This window comes from Pecten maximus, chromosome 15 (genome assembly GCF_902652985.1).
Source record: "Pecten maximus chromosome 15, xPecMax1.1, whole genome shotgun sequence".
NCBI lineage: Eukaryota > Metazoa > Mollusca > Bivalvia > Pectinida > Pectinidae > Pecten > Pecten maximus.
The window spans coordinates 14605555-14623262 of NC_047029.1; positions in this window are offsets into that span (position 1 = coordinate 14605555).

Sequence of the window (17708 nt, forward strand, 5' to 3'; positions counted from 1 at the left end):
TCAATATCAACACTCAATAAACACGGTCGTTTTATAGAGTTATACGACCAGACCTTTGTTACAGAGGTACAGACTCTGTGTCTGTATCGCTTTGCTTCCCTCTCTCCTCCTTTACCTCTATCTCCCCCCTTGTCTGTCAGTCCGTTTTTCTTTCTTTCTCTCTCCTCTGTCTCTATCTCGCTCCCTTTTCTCTCAGTCTGTTTTTTTTCTCTCTCACCTCTGCCTCTATCTCTCTCCCTCGTCTGTCAGTCTGTGTTTCTCTCAGTCCTTCTCTGTCTCTATCTCGCTCACTTTTCTGTCAGTCTGTTTTTTTCTCTCTCTCTCTCCTCTGTCTCTATCTCTCTCCTTTGTCTGTCAGTCTGTTTTTCTCTCTCTCCTTCTCTGCTACAATCTCTCTCCCTTTTCTGTCAGTCTGTTTTTTTCTCTCTCACCTCTGTCTCTATCTCTCCCTCGTCTGTCAGTCTGTGTTTCTCTCAGTCCTTCTCTGCCTCTATCTCGCTCACTTTTCTGTCAGTTTGTTTTTTTCTCTCTCTCTCCTCTGTCTCTATCTCTCTCCTTTGTCTGTCAGTCTGTTTTTCTCTCTCTCTCCTTCTCCGCCTCTATCTCACTCCCTTTTCTGTCAGTCTGTTTTTCTCTCTGTCTCCTTCTCTTCCTCTATCTCTCTCCTTGTCTGTCAGTCTGTTTTTCTCTCTCTACTTCTCTGCCTCTATCTCTCTCATTTTCTTTCTGTCTGTTTTTCTCTCTCTCTCTGCCTATCTCTCTCCTTTGTCTGTCAGTATGTTTTTCTCTCTCTCCTTCTCTGCCTATCTTTCTCCCTTGTCTGTCAGTCTGTATTTCTCTCTCCTTCTCTGCCTCTATCTCTATCTAGTGTAATACCGCGATTCCAAAATCGAGTTCGTTTTTACGAAAATAGTGTTCACATCAAAAATAAGATGTGGCAGTTTTTCTTTTTCAATATTATCAAAAATATTTGAGAACCATAACTAAATTAAACTGATGTACCAAAAAACATAACCTTCACAATTAAACATGTTTGGATGGTTTGCTAAATATTTTCCTAAGCAAAGGTTCTTACTTAGCTCGCTGTGTTGGCCATTGGGAAATCACAACACCAATACATTAAGCTTAAAAAAAGAAGAAAAAAAAGAAGAAAAAAAAAAAGAAGAAAGAAAATCAATAAAAAAAAATTGCGGTTTGTCGTCTGGTGATGCTATCTCAGACACGGAACTTTGACCTCGAGAATCACTTTTCAGTGTAGTATCTAATTTAACATTGTATCTAAAATTGTTTGCTCATAATGACATAATCTGGGTGATCGGGTGGCACAGTGGTAATACATCTGCTTTTCACCTAGGCGGCCGGGGTTCGATTCCCCTGTCGGACGTAAAAAGGTATGGGGTCACCTGCCCGACCACGTGGGTTTCCCATGAGATTTCCTGTCTTTCTTTCCACATTAACAAACCCGCGTTCTTCCATCCAAGCTAAAAAGCGTAATAAAGTTGATATAATTTTTTTTTCTTAACTGTTATATACAAAATAAAGTTTACATCTTACCTAATCCGGCCAATAGTTTCCCAAGTGAAGTTAACCTTGTCACAAAAAATACGCATTAAACAAAAATAGCGGTTATATGGCGGCATTTCATTGTAGAAGTAGCCTTTTTGATCGTCCTTATTATTGATTCAATACTAGAAGTTGAAGATTTCACACCTAAATATGTACCTGTATACTTTACAAAAAATGATTCACAGATATGATGGTTCAGATTTAATAGCTCAGATTTAATGGTCGAGGTTTAAAGGTTCGGGTTTAATTGTTCAGATTTAATGGTCGAGGTTTAATGGTTCGGGTTTAATGGTTCAGGTTTAATGGTTGAGGTTTAATGGTTCATGTTTAATGGTTCAAGTTTAATGGTTATAGGTTTAATGGTTAGGATTTAATGGTTCAGGTTTAATGGTTGAGGTTTAATGGTTAGGATTTAATGGTTCAGGTTTAATGGTTCAGGTTTAATGGTTCATGTTTAATGGTTCAGGTTTAATGGTTCAGGTTTAATGGTTAAGATATAATGGTTCAGGTTTAATGGTTCAAGATAAATGGTTCAGATTTAATGGTTAGGATTTAATGGTTCGGGTTTAATGGTTCAGGTTTAATGGTTCAGGTTTAATGGTTCAAGATAAATGGTTCAGATTTAATGGTTGAGGTTTAATGGTTGAGGTTTAATGGTTCAAGTTTAATGGTTATAGGTTTAATGGTTCGGGTTTAATGGTTCATGTTTAATGGTTCATGTTTAATGGTTCAGGTTTAATGGTTATAGGTTTAATGGTTGAGGTTTAATGGTTGAGGTTTAATGGTTCAGGTTTAATGGTTCAGGTTTAATGGTTATGATTTAATGGTTCGGGTTTAATGGTTCAGGTTTAATGGTTCAGGTTTAATGGTTATAGGTTTAATGGTTCAAGTTTAATGGTTCAAGTTTAATGGTTCAAGTTTAATGGTTCATGTTTAATGGTTCAGGTTTAATGGTTCATGTTTAATGGTTCATGTTTAATGGTTCAGGTTTAATGGTTAAGATATAATGGTTCAGGTTTAATGGTTCAGATTTAATGGTTCTTTAATGTCTCATATCCAATACAACCTTTGAAGTAATAGATGCAAATTGTGATCACATGACATTTAACACCCTTTTGACAATTACTTTATGTAACTAAGCATTTCTTCGCTATATACTTGAAGTAATATTGAAAAAGCACGGGGAATTGATCTTGACTTAAAGGATTCCCTCAGGCAATACTTTTGAATAGAACCAAAAGAGCTAGGTGTATTTACCATACATATGTGATACATCTCTGGTATACGTATGTCCAGAACTGATAGCAGGCTTATGCATCATATACGTGATTGAAAAAAAGAATATCGACAAATGTATGTAACATTGATATCCTGGAATTAGTTTATTTATAGATTATTTATCGTATTGTTTAAGCTACAATGGCATTGGCCGAAGAATTATACACCATCTGCATAAATCTGGGATGCGGTGTACACAAATTAGTATGAATTTCTTTTAGGGTTTAATCATGAAATAGACTAAGAGGTTAATCCGTGGGAATAACTGGTCTGTAAGAATGACTTGTGAGTGACAAGTTGTGTGAACCTTGTGTAACAAAAGGCGTAGTCGGGTGTGATTGGGTGTGATCGGGTGTGATCGGGTGTGGTCGGTGGTCGGATGGTCGTCGATTGGGTCTGTGGTCAGGGTGCGTTTGTGTGTAGTCCGTTTGTGTGTAGTCCGTTTGTGTGTAGTGTCTTTGTGTGTAGCCGTTTGTGTGTAGTGTCTTTGTGTGTAGTCCGTTTGTGTGTAGTGTCTTTGTGTGTAGTCAGTTTGTGTATAGTGTCTTTGTGTGTAGTTCGTTTGTGTGTAGTCTGTTTGTGTGTAGTGTCTTTGTGTGTAGTCCGTTTGTGTGTAGTGTCTTTGTGTGTAGTGTCTTTGTGTGTAGTCCGTTTGTGTGTAGTTCGTTTGTGAGTAGTCCGTTTGTGTGTAGTGTCTTTGTGTGTAGTCCGTTTGTGTGTTGTCCGTTTGTGTGTAGTCCGTTTGTGTGTAGTCCGTTTGTGTGTAGTTCGTTTGTGTGTAGTCCGTTTGTGTGTTGTCCGTTTGTGTGTAGTGTCTTTGTGTGTATTCCGTTTGTGTGTATTCCGTTTGTGTGTAGTCCGTTTGTGTGTAGTGTCTTTGTGTGTAGTCCGTTTGTGTGTTGTCCGTTTGTGTGTAGCCGTTTGTGTGTATTCCGTTTGTGTGTATTCCGTTTGTGTGTAGTTCGTTTGTGTGTTGTCCGTTTGTGTGTAGTGTCTTTGTGTGTAGTCCGTTTGTGTGTATTCCGTTTGTGTGTATTCCGTTTGTGTGTAGTTCGTTTGTGTGTTGTCCGTTTGTGTGTAGTGTCTTTGTATGAAGTCCGTTTGTGTATAGTACCTTTGTGATATTTAAAGGCAATTTAACAAATTGGTAAATGTTTTGAATGTAACTATTCAAAGAGCTAAGTACTAGGTTTGTCATGGTATGTTTTATGGACGGTGGACAGAAAAAATCCTCAGGAAAATGCAGATATTTTACGTAAGTATAATTTTAGAAGTAGAAGATCGCCCATAGCTATGCTGATAGCATAAAAAGTGATTTTTTTATGATGTAAGAGTAATGCACCCGAATGTGTATCAATGAAGATTACAATAGAATGATAAACATACCACGTCAATAATCTGGGAGAGGGCGAGGCCAAACGTGACGTTGAGGGCTTGAGAGGCGTTGAGGGATGGACGAATTCGCTTGTCATAAGTTCCCAGTAACTTGTTCACTAGGCGATACTCATTCACGTCGGCCTGGGTGTACAGCACTGTAATGAAAATTATAATTTTGTTTCATATATGGAAAAATCAACGTAAAAAAACAATAAAAAAAACCCCCAAAAAACAGTTATTTCAGACAGACTTCCTAATCTATAATGAAGCAAACATATCATTTCTTGTCGTAATAATTGTGTGTTGTGTTTAGTTTTCCATTTTTCAAGCAACTTTCATTGTGAACATATGACTTTTTCTCAGGTTCAAAGCATACAGTGTATTTTTAGAATGTCCTCACGACGGAGAGGATCCACTCAACGAATCATACACGTCTGTTCTATACTCAGAACAGTAGCCACCACCTACATGTATCTAATAATAACCCAACACACAAATACTTTGCATGAGCCTGCCCGACAGCGATACCTGATATGGAGCAGCGCATTTATTCAAAATACATATTGATATAAATCACAATACTTGGGAATACATAATGTGACACACTCCCAACACTTCAGCATACACACTGATTACTACAAACTAATTAATATCAAATCATCCCGGATTAAAAACCAGAGAGAAAACTTAATAAGCCAAAAACTCTGGAAAACCGTGGGATGTTACCAACCTACTACTACAATTGCATCCAAAACTGCCTAAGCATTGGAAAACTTTGTTTAAATGTACTTTGAAATTTCCTTGAGTAAAAAACGACCGTGCGCTGTGAAATCGCAGGCTAGAATGACCACTAACCTATACACCACGTGTATCCTAACTGGTTCACCCGTGCCCCATACAATTCACGTGCTTCACGCTCCCTTCTCATCAATATTCATAAACACCCTTACCCACGTAACAAACAGACATACATTTCCTGCTATTACTACGAAACGCAGGAAATTTTCAATACATGTATAAATAAAACATAATCTCCCGTAGGTCACAATGTAATCTTTGTTTGTAATACAAGTTTATCTTTGTTATTTGTAATACAAGTATACTTTTGTTGTTTGTAATACAAGTTTATCTTTATTGTTTGTAATACAAGCTTATCTTTGTTGTTTGTAATACAGGTTTATCTTTGTTGTTTGTAACACAAGTTTATCTTTGTTGTTTGTAATACAAGTTTACTTTTGTTGTTTGTAATACAAGTTTATCTTTGTTGTTTGTAATACAAGTTTATCTTTGTTGTTTGTAATACAAGTTTATCTTTGTTGTTTGTAATACAAGTTTACTTTTGTTGTTTGTAATACAAGTTTATCTTTGTTGTTTGTAATATAAGTTTATCTTTGTTGTTTGTAATACAAGTATACTTTTGTTGTTTGTAATACAAGTTTATCTTTGTTGTTTGTAATACAAGTTTATCTTTGTTGTTTGTAATACAAGTTTATCTTTGTTGTTTGTAATACAAGTTTACTTTTGTTGTTTGTAATACAAGTTTATCTTTGTTGTTTGTAATATAAGTTTATCTTTGTTGTTTGTAATACAAGTATACTTTTGTTGTTTGTAATACAAGTTTATCTTTGTTGTTTGTAATACAAGTTTATCTTTGTTGTTTGTAATACAAGTATACTTTTGTTGTTTGTAATACAAGTTTATCTTTGTTGTTTGTAATACAAGTTTATCTTTGTTGTTTGTAATACAAGTTTATCTTTGTTGTTTGTAATACAAGTTTATCTTTGTTGTTTGTAATACAAGTATACTTTTGTTGTTTGTAATACAAGTCTATCTTTGTTGTTTGTAATACAAGTATACTTTTGTTGTTTGTAATACAAGTTTATCTTTGTTGTTTGTAATAATACAAGTTTATCTTTGTTGTTTGTAATACAAGTTTATCTTTATTGTTTGTAATACAAGTTTATCTTTGTTGTTTGTAATACAAGTTTATCTTTGTTGTTTGTAATACAAGTATACTTTTGTTGTTTGTAATACAAGTTTATCTTTGTTGTTTGTAATACAAGTATACTTTTTATTTGTAATACAAGTTTATCTTTGTTGTTTGTAATACAAGTATATCTTTGTTGTTTGTAATGTCTCTCAAGTACACGTATTTGCTTTGTTGCAGTTAGACGTACATGTAAAACCATCTCAGGTAAAAGTAGATTTTAATTGATTACAGGAGTTAAAGGGATATCTGAAAAGCTCTTTACACATGTCAGACAATCTAACTACTATATTCATATCCGTGCCGAGTTTAAACTATATATCACTGTTAAACCTAACATCCCTTTGAAAATGCATTATATCATATAAGATATATTATCATAATAATTATAAGGACACTGTGTCGCTATCACAATCTTTGTAATATACATATATATTGACGGAGAGGGCTTTTATAAGATGTACAAAACTTGTGCCCAATCCACTTGTGTCTTAACATTAAAATTTGTTTAAATCAAATCATAATAAATTAATATGCCGAAAAACAATACAAAATATATTAGAAATTAACTAATTCCATTATAATAATTGTATACAACGAAAACATCTTATTTTTTCAAATATGAACGTATGTATTTCGAGAGGCACAAATTGCATGAAACTTGCATGAAAAATACTGATACTTACAAATGTAAAATAAGCGCCTATATCAACTACTGTTAAACGTACATGTAGTAAATGAGCGATGTGAAAATTGGAGATAACTATTAACTACTTACAATAGGAAACCAGGCTGAAGTCTGATTTACAGTGTACATATTTGTTACCTGTTGTCGTAAAATAAATTATAAAACATTAACCAAAAGAACTGGTCTGGAGTTATATATGCGCATAGAGTACAACATACACTATTGGATTTTTCCTCACTACCTGACAGTTGGTAAGATGCAGAAATGAATTAATATTTTTAAGGAAGTTGTTTGCTTTCAAACGTTAGGTGAACGTTACCATAAGAATGGGGGCCGCGGTGGCCGAGTGGTTAAGGTGTCCCGACACTTTAACACTAGCCCTCCACCTCTGGGTTGCGAGTTCGAAACCTACGTGGGGCAGTTGCCAGGTACTGACCGTAGGCCGGTGGTTTTTCTCCGGGTACTCCGGCTTTCCTCCACCTCCAACACCTGGCACGTCCTTAAATGACCCTGGCTGTTAATAGGACGTTAAAAAAAACAAACAAACAAAACAAACCATAAGAATGCTAAGAAATACAATTGAATATGATGAATTCTAACACGATTCGTTTGCAACGCGTGTTTTGATTGGTTGCGGACCGACTTCTAATCTGCGATAGAACCATGACCTATCGTGTTAAGCCACGCCCCGTTTCTAATCAAAACAATATGGCGTCAAGTTCGACTCGTAGCGAAATTCAACGGTGTGTTCCCCGAACGCCTACATATTTAGAACAATAGACAGAGACATCAAAGGAAGGGTAATTATAGTCTGTTTCATACATGTTCTGTATTTACCCGAGATATTTTACCTGTATTTTACCTGTAGAAATCACTTGACAACTAAAGAAAACCAAGACACTAGCATATAAATTTCAACATTTTATTTAAATAGAATTGTGAAATTTATAGTATAGTATTAATCACATTGATATATAAGTTATAAGAGCATTAGAATTCTGCAAGTTAATATATCTTTATATCTTATTTTGAAAACAACACTATGAGAATCTTAATAATATATTGAGCACTTGAAATGTACATGTACATATATGCTAATACATTTTGGAAAATCACTATTATAATCTTAGAATGTTACATGTTGTTATACTATAACATATTTTGATAGGAATAACACTATTAGAAACATAATGTAACGTTACAGAACGGACAAAATTAAAATCAACAAATAGACACAGAAAACTGTAACAGGCATGTAAATATACATGTACGCAGTTGGAACAAATTAACAAATATATTTTCACAGTGTAATAAAATACATTAAGATATAGATGCAAAACACATTGTACCAATGGCATAATTTACTTGCTGAGAGGCGACGTGCATGAAAATCGCATATTGTTGGCAGCGTCTTTGATACATACACAATAAAGCAATGTCCATATGTTACATCACTACACACATTTTACTTAAATGGAGAAGTTCGAAGGCTGCATCGGCGTAAGATATGATATCAATAGTTTGGTTATCCAGTCTCTGTTTAAGGACAAGGCGAGTGTCTATGTTTCTGTACCTTCAGCGTGACGTTGAATTCTAGTTATCTCATTAGTAGCCTGTATGTCCTTTAATGTCCGTATAATAGTGAAGATGTTGGGATGTACATGCATGGTGTACGATCTTTTTGAATTTCCTGTGCCAGGCTTCTAAGTGATTGGTCGTCCTTGGTCGTTGTCGTAGTGGTTTCAAACGGTTCTGTCCCCCTCTATCCTTTTGTGCTCGGAACCTTACGTCTTTTCATTGGTGTAGTGGTACAAGTGGCAATACAGCTGCGGGGCGAACCAGTCTCCTAGTGTCGTCGTTGTATTGGGTGAAATGGAAAAGCATCCCTTGATGTTGGTCCACGGGAAGATGGTGAGGAGTGCAAACTGATGATAATTTTGAAGTTTATATAGATACATACATGTAGCTCCGGTATTCATCTTCAAGTGTTATGCCATCCCGTAGCCAGGGCTACATCACAGCTCACCGTTTTAACTGATCTCGATCAGTAAAATAAGCGATTTTTACTTATCAACATCATTATCTTCAGTCTTTGTGATATCAGAGAGGTGTTCAAATGAGAAAAGAGAGCCGTTTGAGTATAACTTGTAATTAAGAACAAAGCAAAGTATTTGATTTACGTTTTGGTTTGATGAAATTGATAATTAAAGAATTATTAATGAATATTTTACAATATTAATTTCAATGAATTATTAATTTATATTTTATGCAATGAATTATTAATTAATATTAATTTGATAATTATTGATATCTATTAATTTGATCATTTCTTATTTGTTTAAATAAGTATTGACAAATATCATGTGCATATATAGGTAATTCTAAAATATTATATTTTTGTCCAGTATTTATTCATTGAATATTGACCTTTGATTTTGATGAGAAATACTATAAAATCTACAGGTAACACACACAGGTAAAATACAGGTGACTTAAGTGACTTCACCAGAACAGACTATAATTACTGTACAAACATACTCAGTAGGGTGTTATTTCAAAATGTAGGCGTTCAGGGAATCTGCACCATTTATGATTGATGACCCGTGATATTGGTATCGAAAGTGAAGAAATCGATTAGAATGAATTAACTAAATAAATTTAACAAAAATCGTTAACATCATTCTTACCGTCATTTATTGATTGAAACGTTCATTTCGTCCGTGTGTAAGCATCTAAGGTCAAGTAAAATCCGAAATGAAATGGAACAAGTGCACACAACTTCACATAACGGTGGAGCCTGTAGAAACACATCAACTCTGACTTTGTTAAAATGCACATGTCGTTAAGCATACTGCGTAAATCCAAATATGTCTTTAAATCTTCGGAAACAGGACTTTCACAACAATCCAAATACCCCGCTTAACATACAGACCGAGCTCTCGCCAGTATGGGCGTGGCCAATTGACCGACTTTGAAAGCTTCTCTCTGATTGGTCAATCCGCCACAGTATGACACGTAACTAGCGGAGGTCACAGAGTACTTATAGCGCTGTAAAACAATATTTCTAAATATATGCGATAGTAAACGTGTTCGAATGGGGATAGTACGTTGTTTTTCGTGGCTATACTGGCGATTAGAACATGGAATTTGGTTTAAACTCTCGACCTATCAGTCTCGAGTTCAAACCAAATTTCATGTTCTAATCGCCAGTATCTGACCTATCAGTCTCGAGTTCAAACCAAATTTCATGTTCTAATCGCCAGTATAGCCACTCAAAACAACTTACTATCCCCTAAACATAGCTTTTTGAACGCAGATAGACACAGAAATCTAATTTTCAAATGTACAAATATTGATATTACATATGTACCCACTGTCTGATCTTCGATGGAATTAGTACATTAATGTATATTTAAATCGATAGGCTTGCACACCAACGCTGTCACGAAACCTTTACCGTATATATCGGGGGCATCATAGAGTAATATTGACGTTCGGCACTCGTCAGTGAACCGGGAGGCATCATAGAGCAGTTTTGTCGTTCGGTACTCGTCAGTGGACCGGGAGGCACCATAGAGCAGTTTTGACGTTCGGTACTCGTCAGTGATACCGGGGGCATCATAGAGCAGTTGTGTCGTTCGGTACTCGTCAGTGATACCAGGGGCATCATAGAGTAATATTGACGTTCGGTACTCGTCAGTGGACCGGGAGGCATCATAGAGCAGTTTTGACGTTTCGTACTCGTCAGTGATACCGGGGGCATCATAGAGCAGTTTTGACGTTTTGTACTCGTCAGTGATACCGGGGGCATCATAGAGTAGTTTTATCTCTGGTGCTCGTCAGTGATGCTGGGGACTATGATGTTGAAATCCAGGAGGGAAGGAACCATAGCTTTACATTTGAGAGATGGGATATTGTATTACAGACAGTATATATGCGATATAAATGTACAATGACACCGTTACCATAAGCTCAGTAAAACAGTATTGCTAAATATCACAACCCATAGCAGAGTATGGCCTTGTTACTGAGCATTATATAAACCACACCTAAGTGATTAGGACAATTTATCAGGCATTTAGAAATATGTACTGTATACATACTGTATATAATTGAAATGGACCAATGTGACGACTGTGTCATATTTGTGATGCAATACGATATGTTGGTGTTTGCCTCCTCGTGCCAGTGATGGAGCAGCGCCGAAGTGCTACAGAAGCTCACTAAAGTACACTGCCGGAAACCCCAGCAGGACGTCACACACAAAATAAATACAATAGACAAAACACCTAGAAAAAGAAAACTTCTTCGTTTCATGAATCTAAAATGAAACGGAAAGAAATTTAAGGTTTTATTGATTGTTTTACACTCAGACACGACATTTATTTAAAATATGTATGGCTTTCTTAAATAATAAGCAAGCGATGCAGAATAATAATTAATTCACTACTCTCTGTGATAACGGTCTCGTGTAATCGACATTTCATGAAATTGAAATTGAAATTTCGCTTTGCCGTGATTGATTTCAATGTCAAAATTGATATGAAATCAAATTTGTCATCAGTGAACGTTTGAGCACGCGTCGCTCCTTTATACAGGCTAGACGTATTATCAACCTTTAAGGTCATAATATGATGGCACGTGCAGTTATGACCTACTTAACGGTCACTCAAGTAAATGACATAACATGAGGGCTCTAGAACAACTTAATTTGATGAGGCGACTGCTGAATGTACACAGGAAGATACTACCACAGAGAAAAAGATCAAAATACTTGTGGCACCATCACCTTCAAGTCGTCCTTAAATAAATCTTCCTCGGTGAGCAATGTCGTCATATGACGTAGTAACAAAACGTCATCAATTGTTTTTGGTAAATTAAATTGTTTTTTTTTTCATCACTGACAAGACGAAGGAAGAAACGTGTGTATGATGCCGTTACATACGTTTTTGGCGTTACTGCATCTAACTTTCAATTTGTTTGTTTGTTTGTATTGTTTAACGTCCTATCAACAACAATGCTCATTTACGGACAGCCTATTCTGTGTTTGGTTGTAGCATTTTTAAACGTCCTATCAACAGCTATGGCCATTTAAAGATGTTTCATTGCCGATAGCCTATACACTATCTGTGATAAATATCTGTACAATGTCTGTCACACAAATACTACAGCGCCGACAACCTATACACTGCCTGTCACAAAGATACTACAGCGCCGACAGCCTATAGACTGCCTGTAACAAAGATACTACAGCGCCGACAGCCTATACACTGCCTGTAACAAAGATACTACAGCGCCGACAGCCTGTACACTGCCTGTTACACAGATTAAATAGCGCCGACAGTCTATACAATGCCTGTCACAAAGATACTACAGCGCCGACAGCCTATACACTGTCTGTCACAAAGATACTTCAGCGCCGACAGCCTATACACTGTCTGTCACAAAGATACTACAGCGCCGTCAGCCTATACACTGCTTGTCAAAAAAATACTACAGCACCGACAGCCTATACACTACATGTCACAAAAATACTACAGCACTGGCAGCCTATACACTGCCTGTCACAAGCAAACTACAGCACCGACAGCCTATACACTGCCTGTCACAAAGATACTACAGCGCCGACAGCCTATACACTGCCTGTCACAAAGACACTTCAGCGCCACAGCCTATACACTGCCTGTCACAAAGATACTACAGCGCCGACAGCCTATATACTGCCTGTCACAAAGAAACTTCAGCGCCGACAGCCTATACACTGCCTGTCACAAAGAAACTACAGCGCCACAGCCTATACACTGCCTGTCAAAAAAATACTACAGCGCCGACAGCATATACACTGCCTGTCACAAAGACACTTCAGCGCCACAGCCTATACACTGCCTGTCACAAAGATACTACAGCGCCGACAGCCTATATACTGCCTGTCACAAAGAAACTTCAGCGCCGACAGCCTATACACTGCCTGTCACAAAGAAACTACAGCGCCACAGCCTATACACTGCCTGTCAAAAAAATACTACAGCGCCGACAGCCTATACACTGCCTGTCACAAAGAAACTACAGCGCCGACAGCCTATACACTGCCTGTCACAAAGAAACTACAGCGCCACAGCCTATACACTGCCTGTCAAAAAAATACTACAGCACCGACAGCCTATACATGTCACAAAAATACTACAGCGCCGACAGCCTATACACTGCCTGTCACAAAGAAACTACAGCGCCGACAGCCTATACACTGCCTGTCACAAAAATACTACAGCGCCGACAGCCTATACACTGCCTGTCGCAAAGATACTACAGCGCCGACAGCCTATACACTGTCTGTCACAAAGATACAATGTACTACAGCGCCGACAGCCTATACACTGCCTGTCACAAAGAAACTACAGCGCCGACAGCCTATACACTGCCTGTCACAAAGATACTACAGCGCCGACAGCCTATACACTGCCTGTCACAAAGATACTACAGCGCCGACAGCCTAAACACTGCCTGTCACAAAGAAACTACAGCGCCGACAGCCTATACACTGTGCATGCCTGTCACAAAGATTCTACAGCGCCGACAGCCTATACAATACCGTCATTCATTCTGGCAACTTGAATTATACAAGTATTTACACATATAACATTCAATGTGTTACTCCAACAACCAACAATATTCGATTTGTTAATTGATATAATCGAAATATGTCAATACGGTTTATAACCTTAACTGATTCATGTTATTTAACTATACAAACGAACGTACATACTTACATCGCAACGACTTTTTAAAGCACATTACGTGTGTGACACAGGGCCCATGCTCAGTAAACCTATATATTATTACATTGTACTACATTACGTGTGTGACACAGGACCCATGCTCAGTAAACCTATATATTATGACATTGTACCACAGTACGTGTGTGACACAGGACCCATGCTCAGTAAACCTATATATTATTACAATGTACCACATTACGTGTGTGACACAGGACCCATGCTCAGTAAACCTATATATTATGACATTGTACCACATTACGTGTGTGACACAGGACCCATGCTCAGTAAACCTATATATTACATTGTACCACATTACGTGTGTGACACAGGGCCCATGCTCAGTAAACCTATATATTATTACATTGTACTACATTACGTGTGTGACACAGGACCCATGCTCAGTAAACCTATATATTATGACATTGTACCACAGTACGTGTGTGACACAGGACCCATGCTCAGTAAACCTATATATTATTACAATGTACCACATTACGTGTGTGACACAGGACCCATGCTCAGTAAACCTATATATTATGACATTGTACCACATTACGTGTGTGACACAGGACCCATGCTCAGTAAACCTATATATTACATTGTACCACATTACGTGTGTGACACAGGGCCCATGCTCAGTAAACCTATATATTACACTGTACCACAGTACGTGTGTGACACAGGACCCATGCTCAGTAAACCTATATAGTATTACATTGTACCACATTACGTGTGTGACACAGGACCCATGCTCAGTAAACCTATATATTATTTCATTGTACCACATTACGTGTGTGACACAGGACCCATACTCAGTAAACCTATATATTATTACATTGTAAGACATTACGTGTGTGACACAGGACCCATGCTCAGTAAACCTATATATTATAACATTGTACCACATTACGTGTGTGACACAGGGCCCATGCTCAGTAAACCTATATATTATTACATTGTACCACATTACGTGTGTGACACAGGACCCATGCTCAGTAAACCTATATATTATTACATTGTACCACATTACGTGTGTGACACAGGGCCCAGGCTCAGTAAACCTATATATTATTATATTGTACCACATTACGTGTGTGACACAGGACCCATGCTCAGTAAACCTATATATTATTACATTGTAAGACATTACGTGTGTGACACAGGACCCATGCTCAGTAAACCTATATATTATTACATTGTACCACATTACGTGTGTGACACAGGACCCATGCTCAGTAAACCTATATATTATTACATTGTACCACATTACGTGTGTGACACAGGGCCCAGGCTCAGTAAACCTATATATTATTACATTGTACCACATTACGTGTGTGACACAGGACCCATGCTCAGTAAACCTATATATTATTACATTGTACCACATTACGTGTGTGACACAGGACCCATGCTCAGTAAACCTATATATTATTACATTGTACCACATTACGTGTGTGACACAGGGCCCATGCTCAGTAAACCTATATATTATTACATTGTACCACATTACGTGTGTGACACAGGACCCATGCTCAGTAAACCTATATATTATTATATGGTACCACATTACGTGTGTGACACAGGACCCATGCTCAGTAAACCTATATATTATTACATTGTACTACATTACGTGTGTGACACAGGGCCCATGCTCAGTAAACCTATATATTATTACATTGTACCACATTACGTGTGTGACACAGGGCCCATGCTCAGTAAACCTATATATTATTACATTGTACCACATTACGTGTGTGACACAGGACCCATGCTCAGTAAACCTATATATTATTACATTGTACCACATTACGTGTGTGACACAGGGCCCAGGCTCAGTAAACCTATATATTTTTACATTGTACCACATTACGTGTGTGACACAGGACCCATGCTCAGTAAACCTATATCTTATTACAGTGTACCACATTACGTGTGTGACACAGGACCCAGGCTCAGCAAACCTATATATTATTACACTGTACCACATTACGTGTGTGACACAGGACCCATGCTCAGTAAACCTATATATTATTACATTGTACCACATTACGTGTGTGACACAGGGCCCAGGCTCAGTAAACCTATATATTATTACATTGTACCACATTACGTGTGTGACACAGGGCCCATGCTCAGTAAACCTATATATTATTACACTGTACCACATTACGTGTGTGACACAGGACCCAGGCTCAGTAAACCTATATGTTATTACATTGTAAGACATTACGTGTGTGACACAGGACCCATACTCAGTAAACCTATATATTATTACATTGTAAGACATTACGTGTGTGACACAGGACCCAGGCTCAGTAAACCTATATATTATAACATTGTACCACATTACGTGTGTGACACAGGGCCCATGCTCAGTAAACCTATATATTATTACATTGTACCACATTACGTGTGTGACACAGGACCCATGCTCAGTAAACCTATATATTATTACATTGTACCACATTACGTGTGTGACACAGGACCCATGCTCAGTAAACCTATATATTATTACAGTGTACCACATTACGTGTGTGAAACAGGGCCCAGGCTCAGTAAACCTATATATTATTATATTGTACCACATTACGTGTGTGACACAGGGCCCAGGTTCAGTAAACCTATATATTATTATATTGTACCACATTACGTGTGTGACAAAGGACCCATGCTCAGTAAACCTATATATTGTTATATTGTACCACATTACGTGTGTGACACAGGACCCATGCTCAGTAAACCTATATATTATTACACTGTACCACATTACGTGTGTGACACAGGACCCATGCTCAGTAAACCTATATATTATTATATTGTACCACATTACGTGTGTGACACAGGACCCATGCTCAGTAAACCTATATATTATTATATGGTACCACATTACGTGTGTGACACAGGACCCATGCTCAGTAAACCTATATATTATTACATTGTACTACATTACGTGTGTGACACAGGACCCATGCTCAGTAAACCTATATATTATTACATTGTACCACATTACGTGTGTGACACAGGGCCCATGCTCAGTAAACCTATATATTATTACATTGTACCACATTACGTGTGTGACACAGGACCCATGCTCAGTAAACCTATATATTATTATATGGTACCACATTACGTGTGTGACACAGGACCCATGCTCAGTAAACCTATATATTATTACATTGTACTACATTACGTGTGTGACACAGGGCCCATGCTCAGTAAACCTATATATTATTACATTGTACCACATTACGTGTGTGACACAGGGCCCATGCTCAGTAAACCTATATATTATTACATTGTACCACATTACGTGTGTGACACAGGACCCATGCTCAGTAAACCTATATATTATTACATTGTACCACATTACGTGTGTGACACAGGGCCCAGGCTCAGTAAACCTATATATTTTTACATTGTACCACATTACGTGTGTGACACAGGACCCATGCTCAGTAAACCTATATCTTATTACAGTGTACCACATTACGTGTGTGACACAGGACCCAGGCTCAGCAAACCTATATATTATTACACTGTACCACATTACGTGTGTGACACAGGACCCATGCTCAGTAAACCTATATATTATTACATTGTACCACATTACGTGTGTGACACAGGGCCCAGGCTCAGTAAACCTATATATTATTACATTGTACCACATTACGTGTGTGACACAGGGCCCATGCTCAGTAAACCTATATATTATTACACTGTACCACATTACGTGTGTGACACAGGACCCAGGCTCAGTAAACCTATATGTTATTACATTGTAAGACATTACGTGTGTGACACAGGACCCATACTCAGTAAACCTATATATTATTACATTGTAAGACATTACGTGTGTGACACAGGACCCAGGCTCAGTAAACCTATATATTATAACATTGTACCACATTACGTGTGTGACACAGGGCCCATGCTCAGTAAACCTATATATTATTACATTGTACCACATTACGTGTGTGACACAGGACCCATGCTCAGTAAACCTATATATTATTACATTGTACCACATTACGTGTGT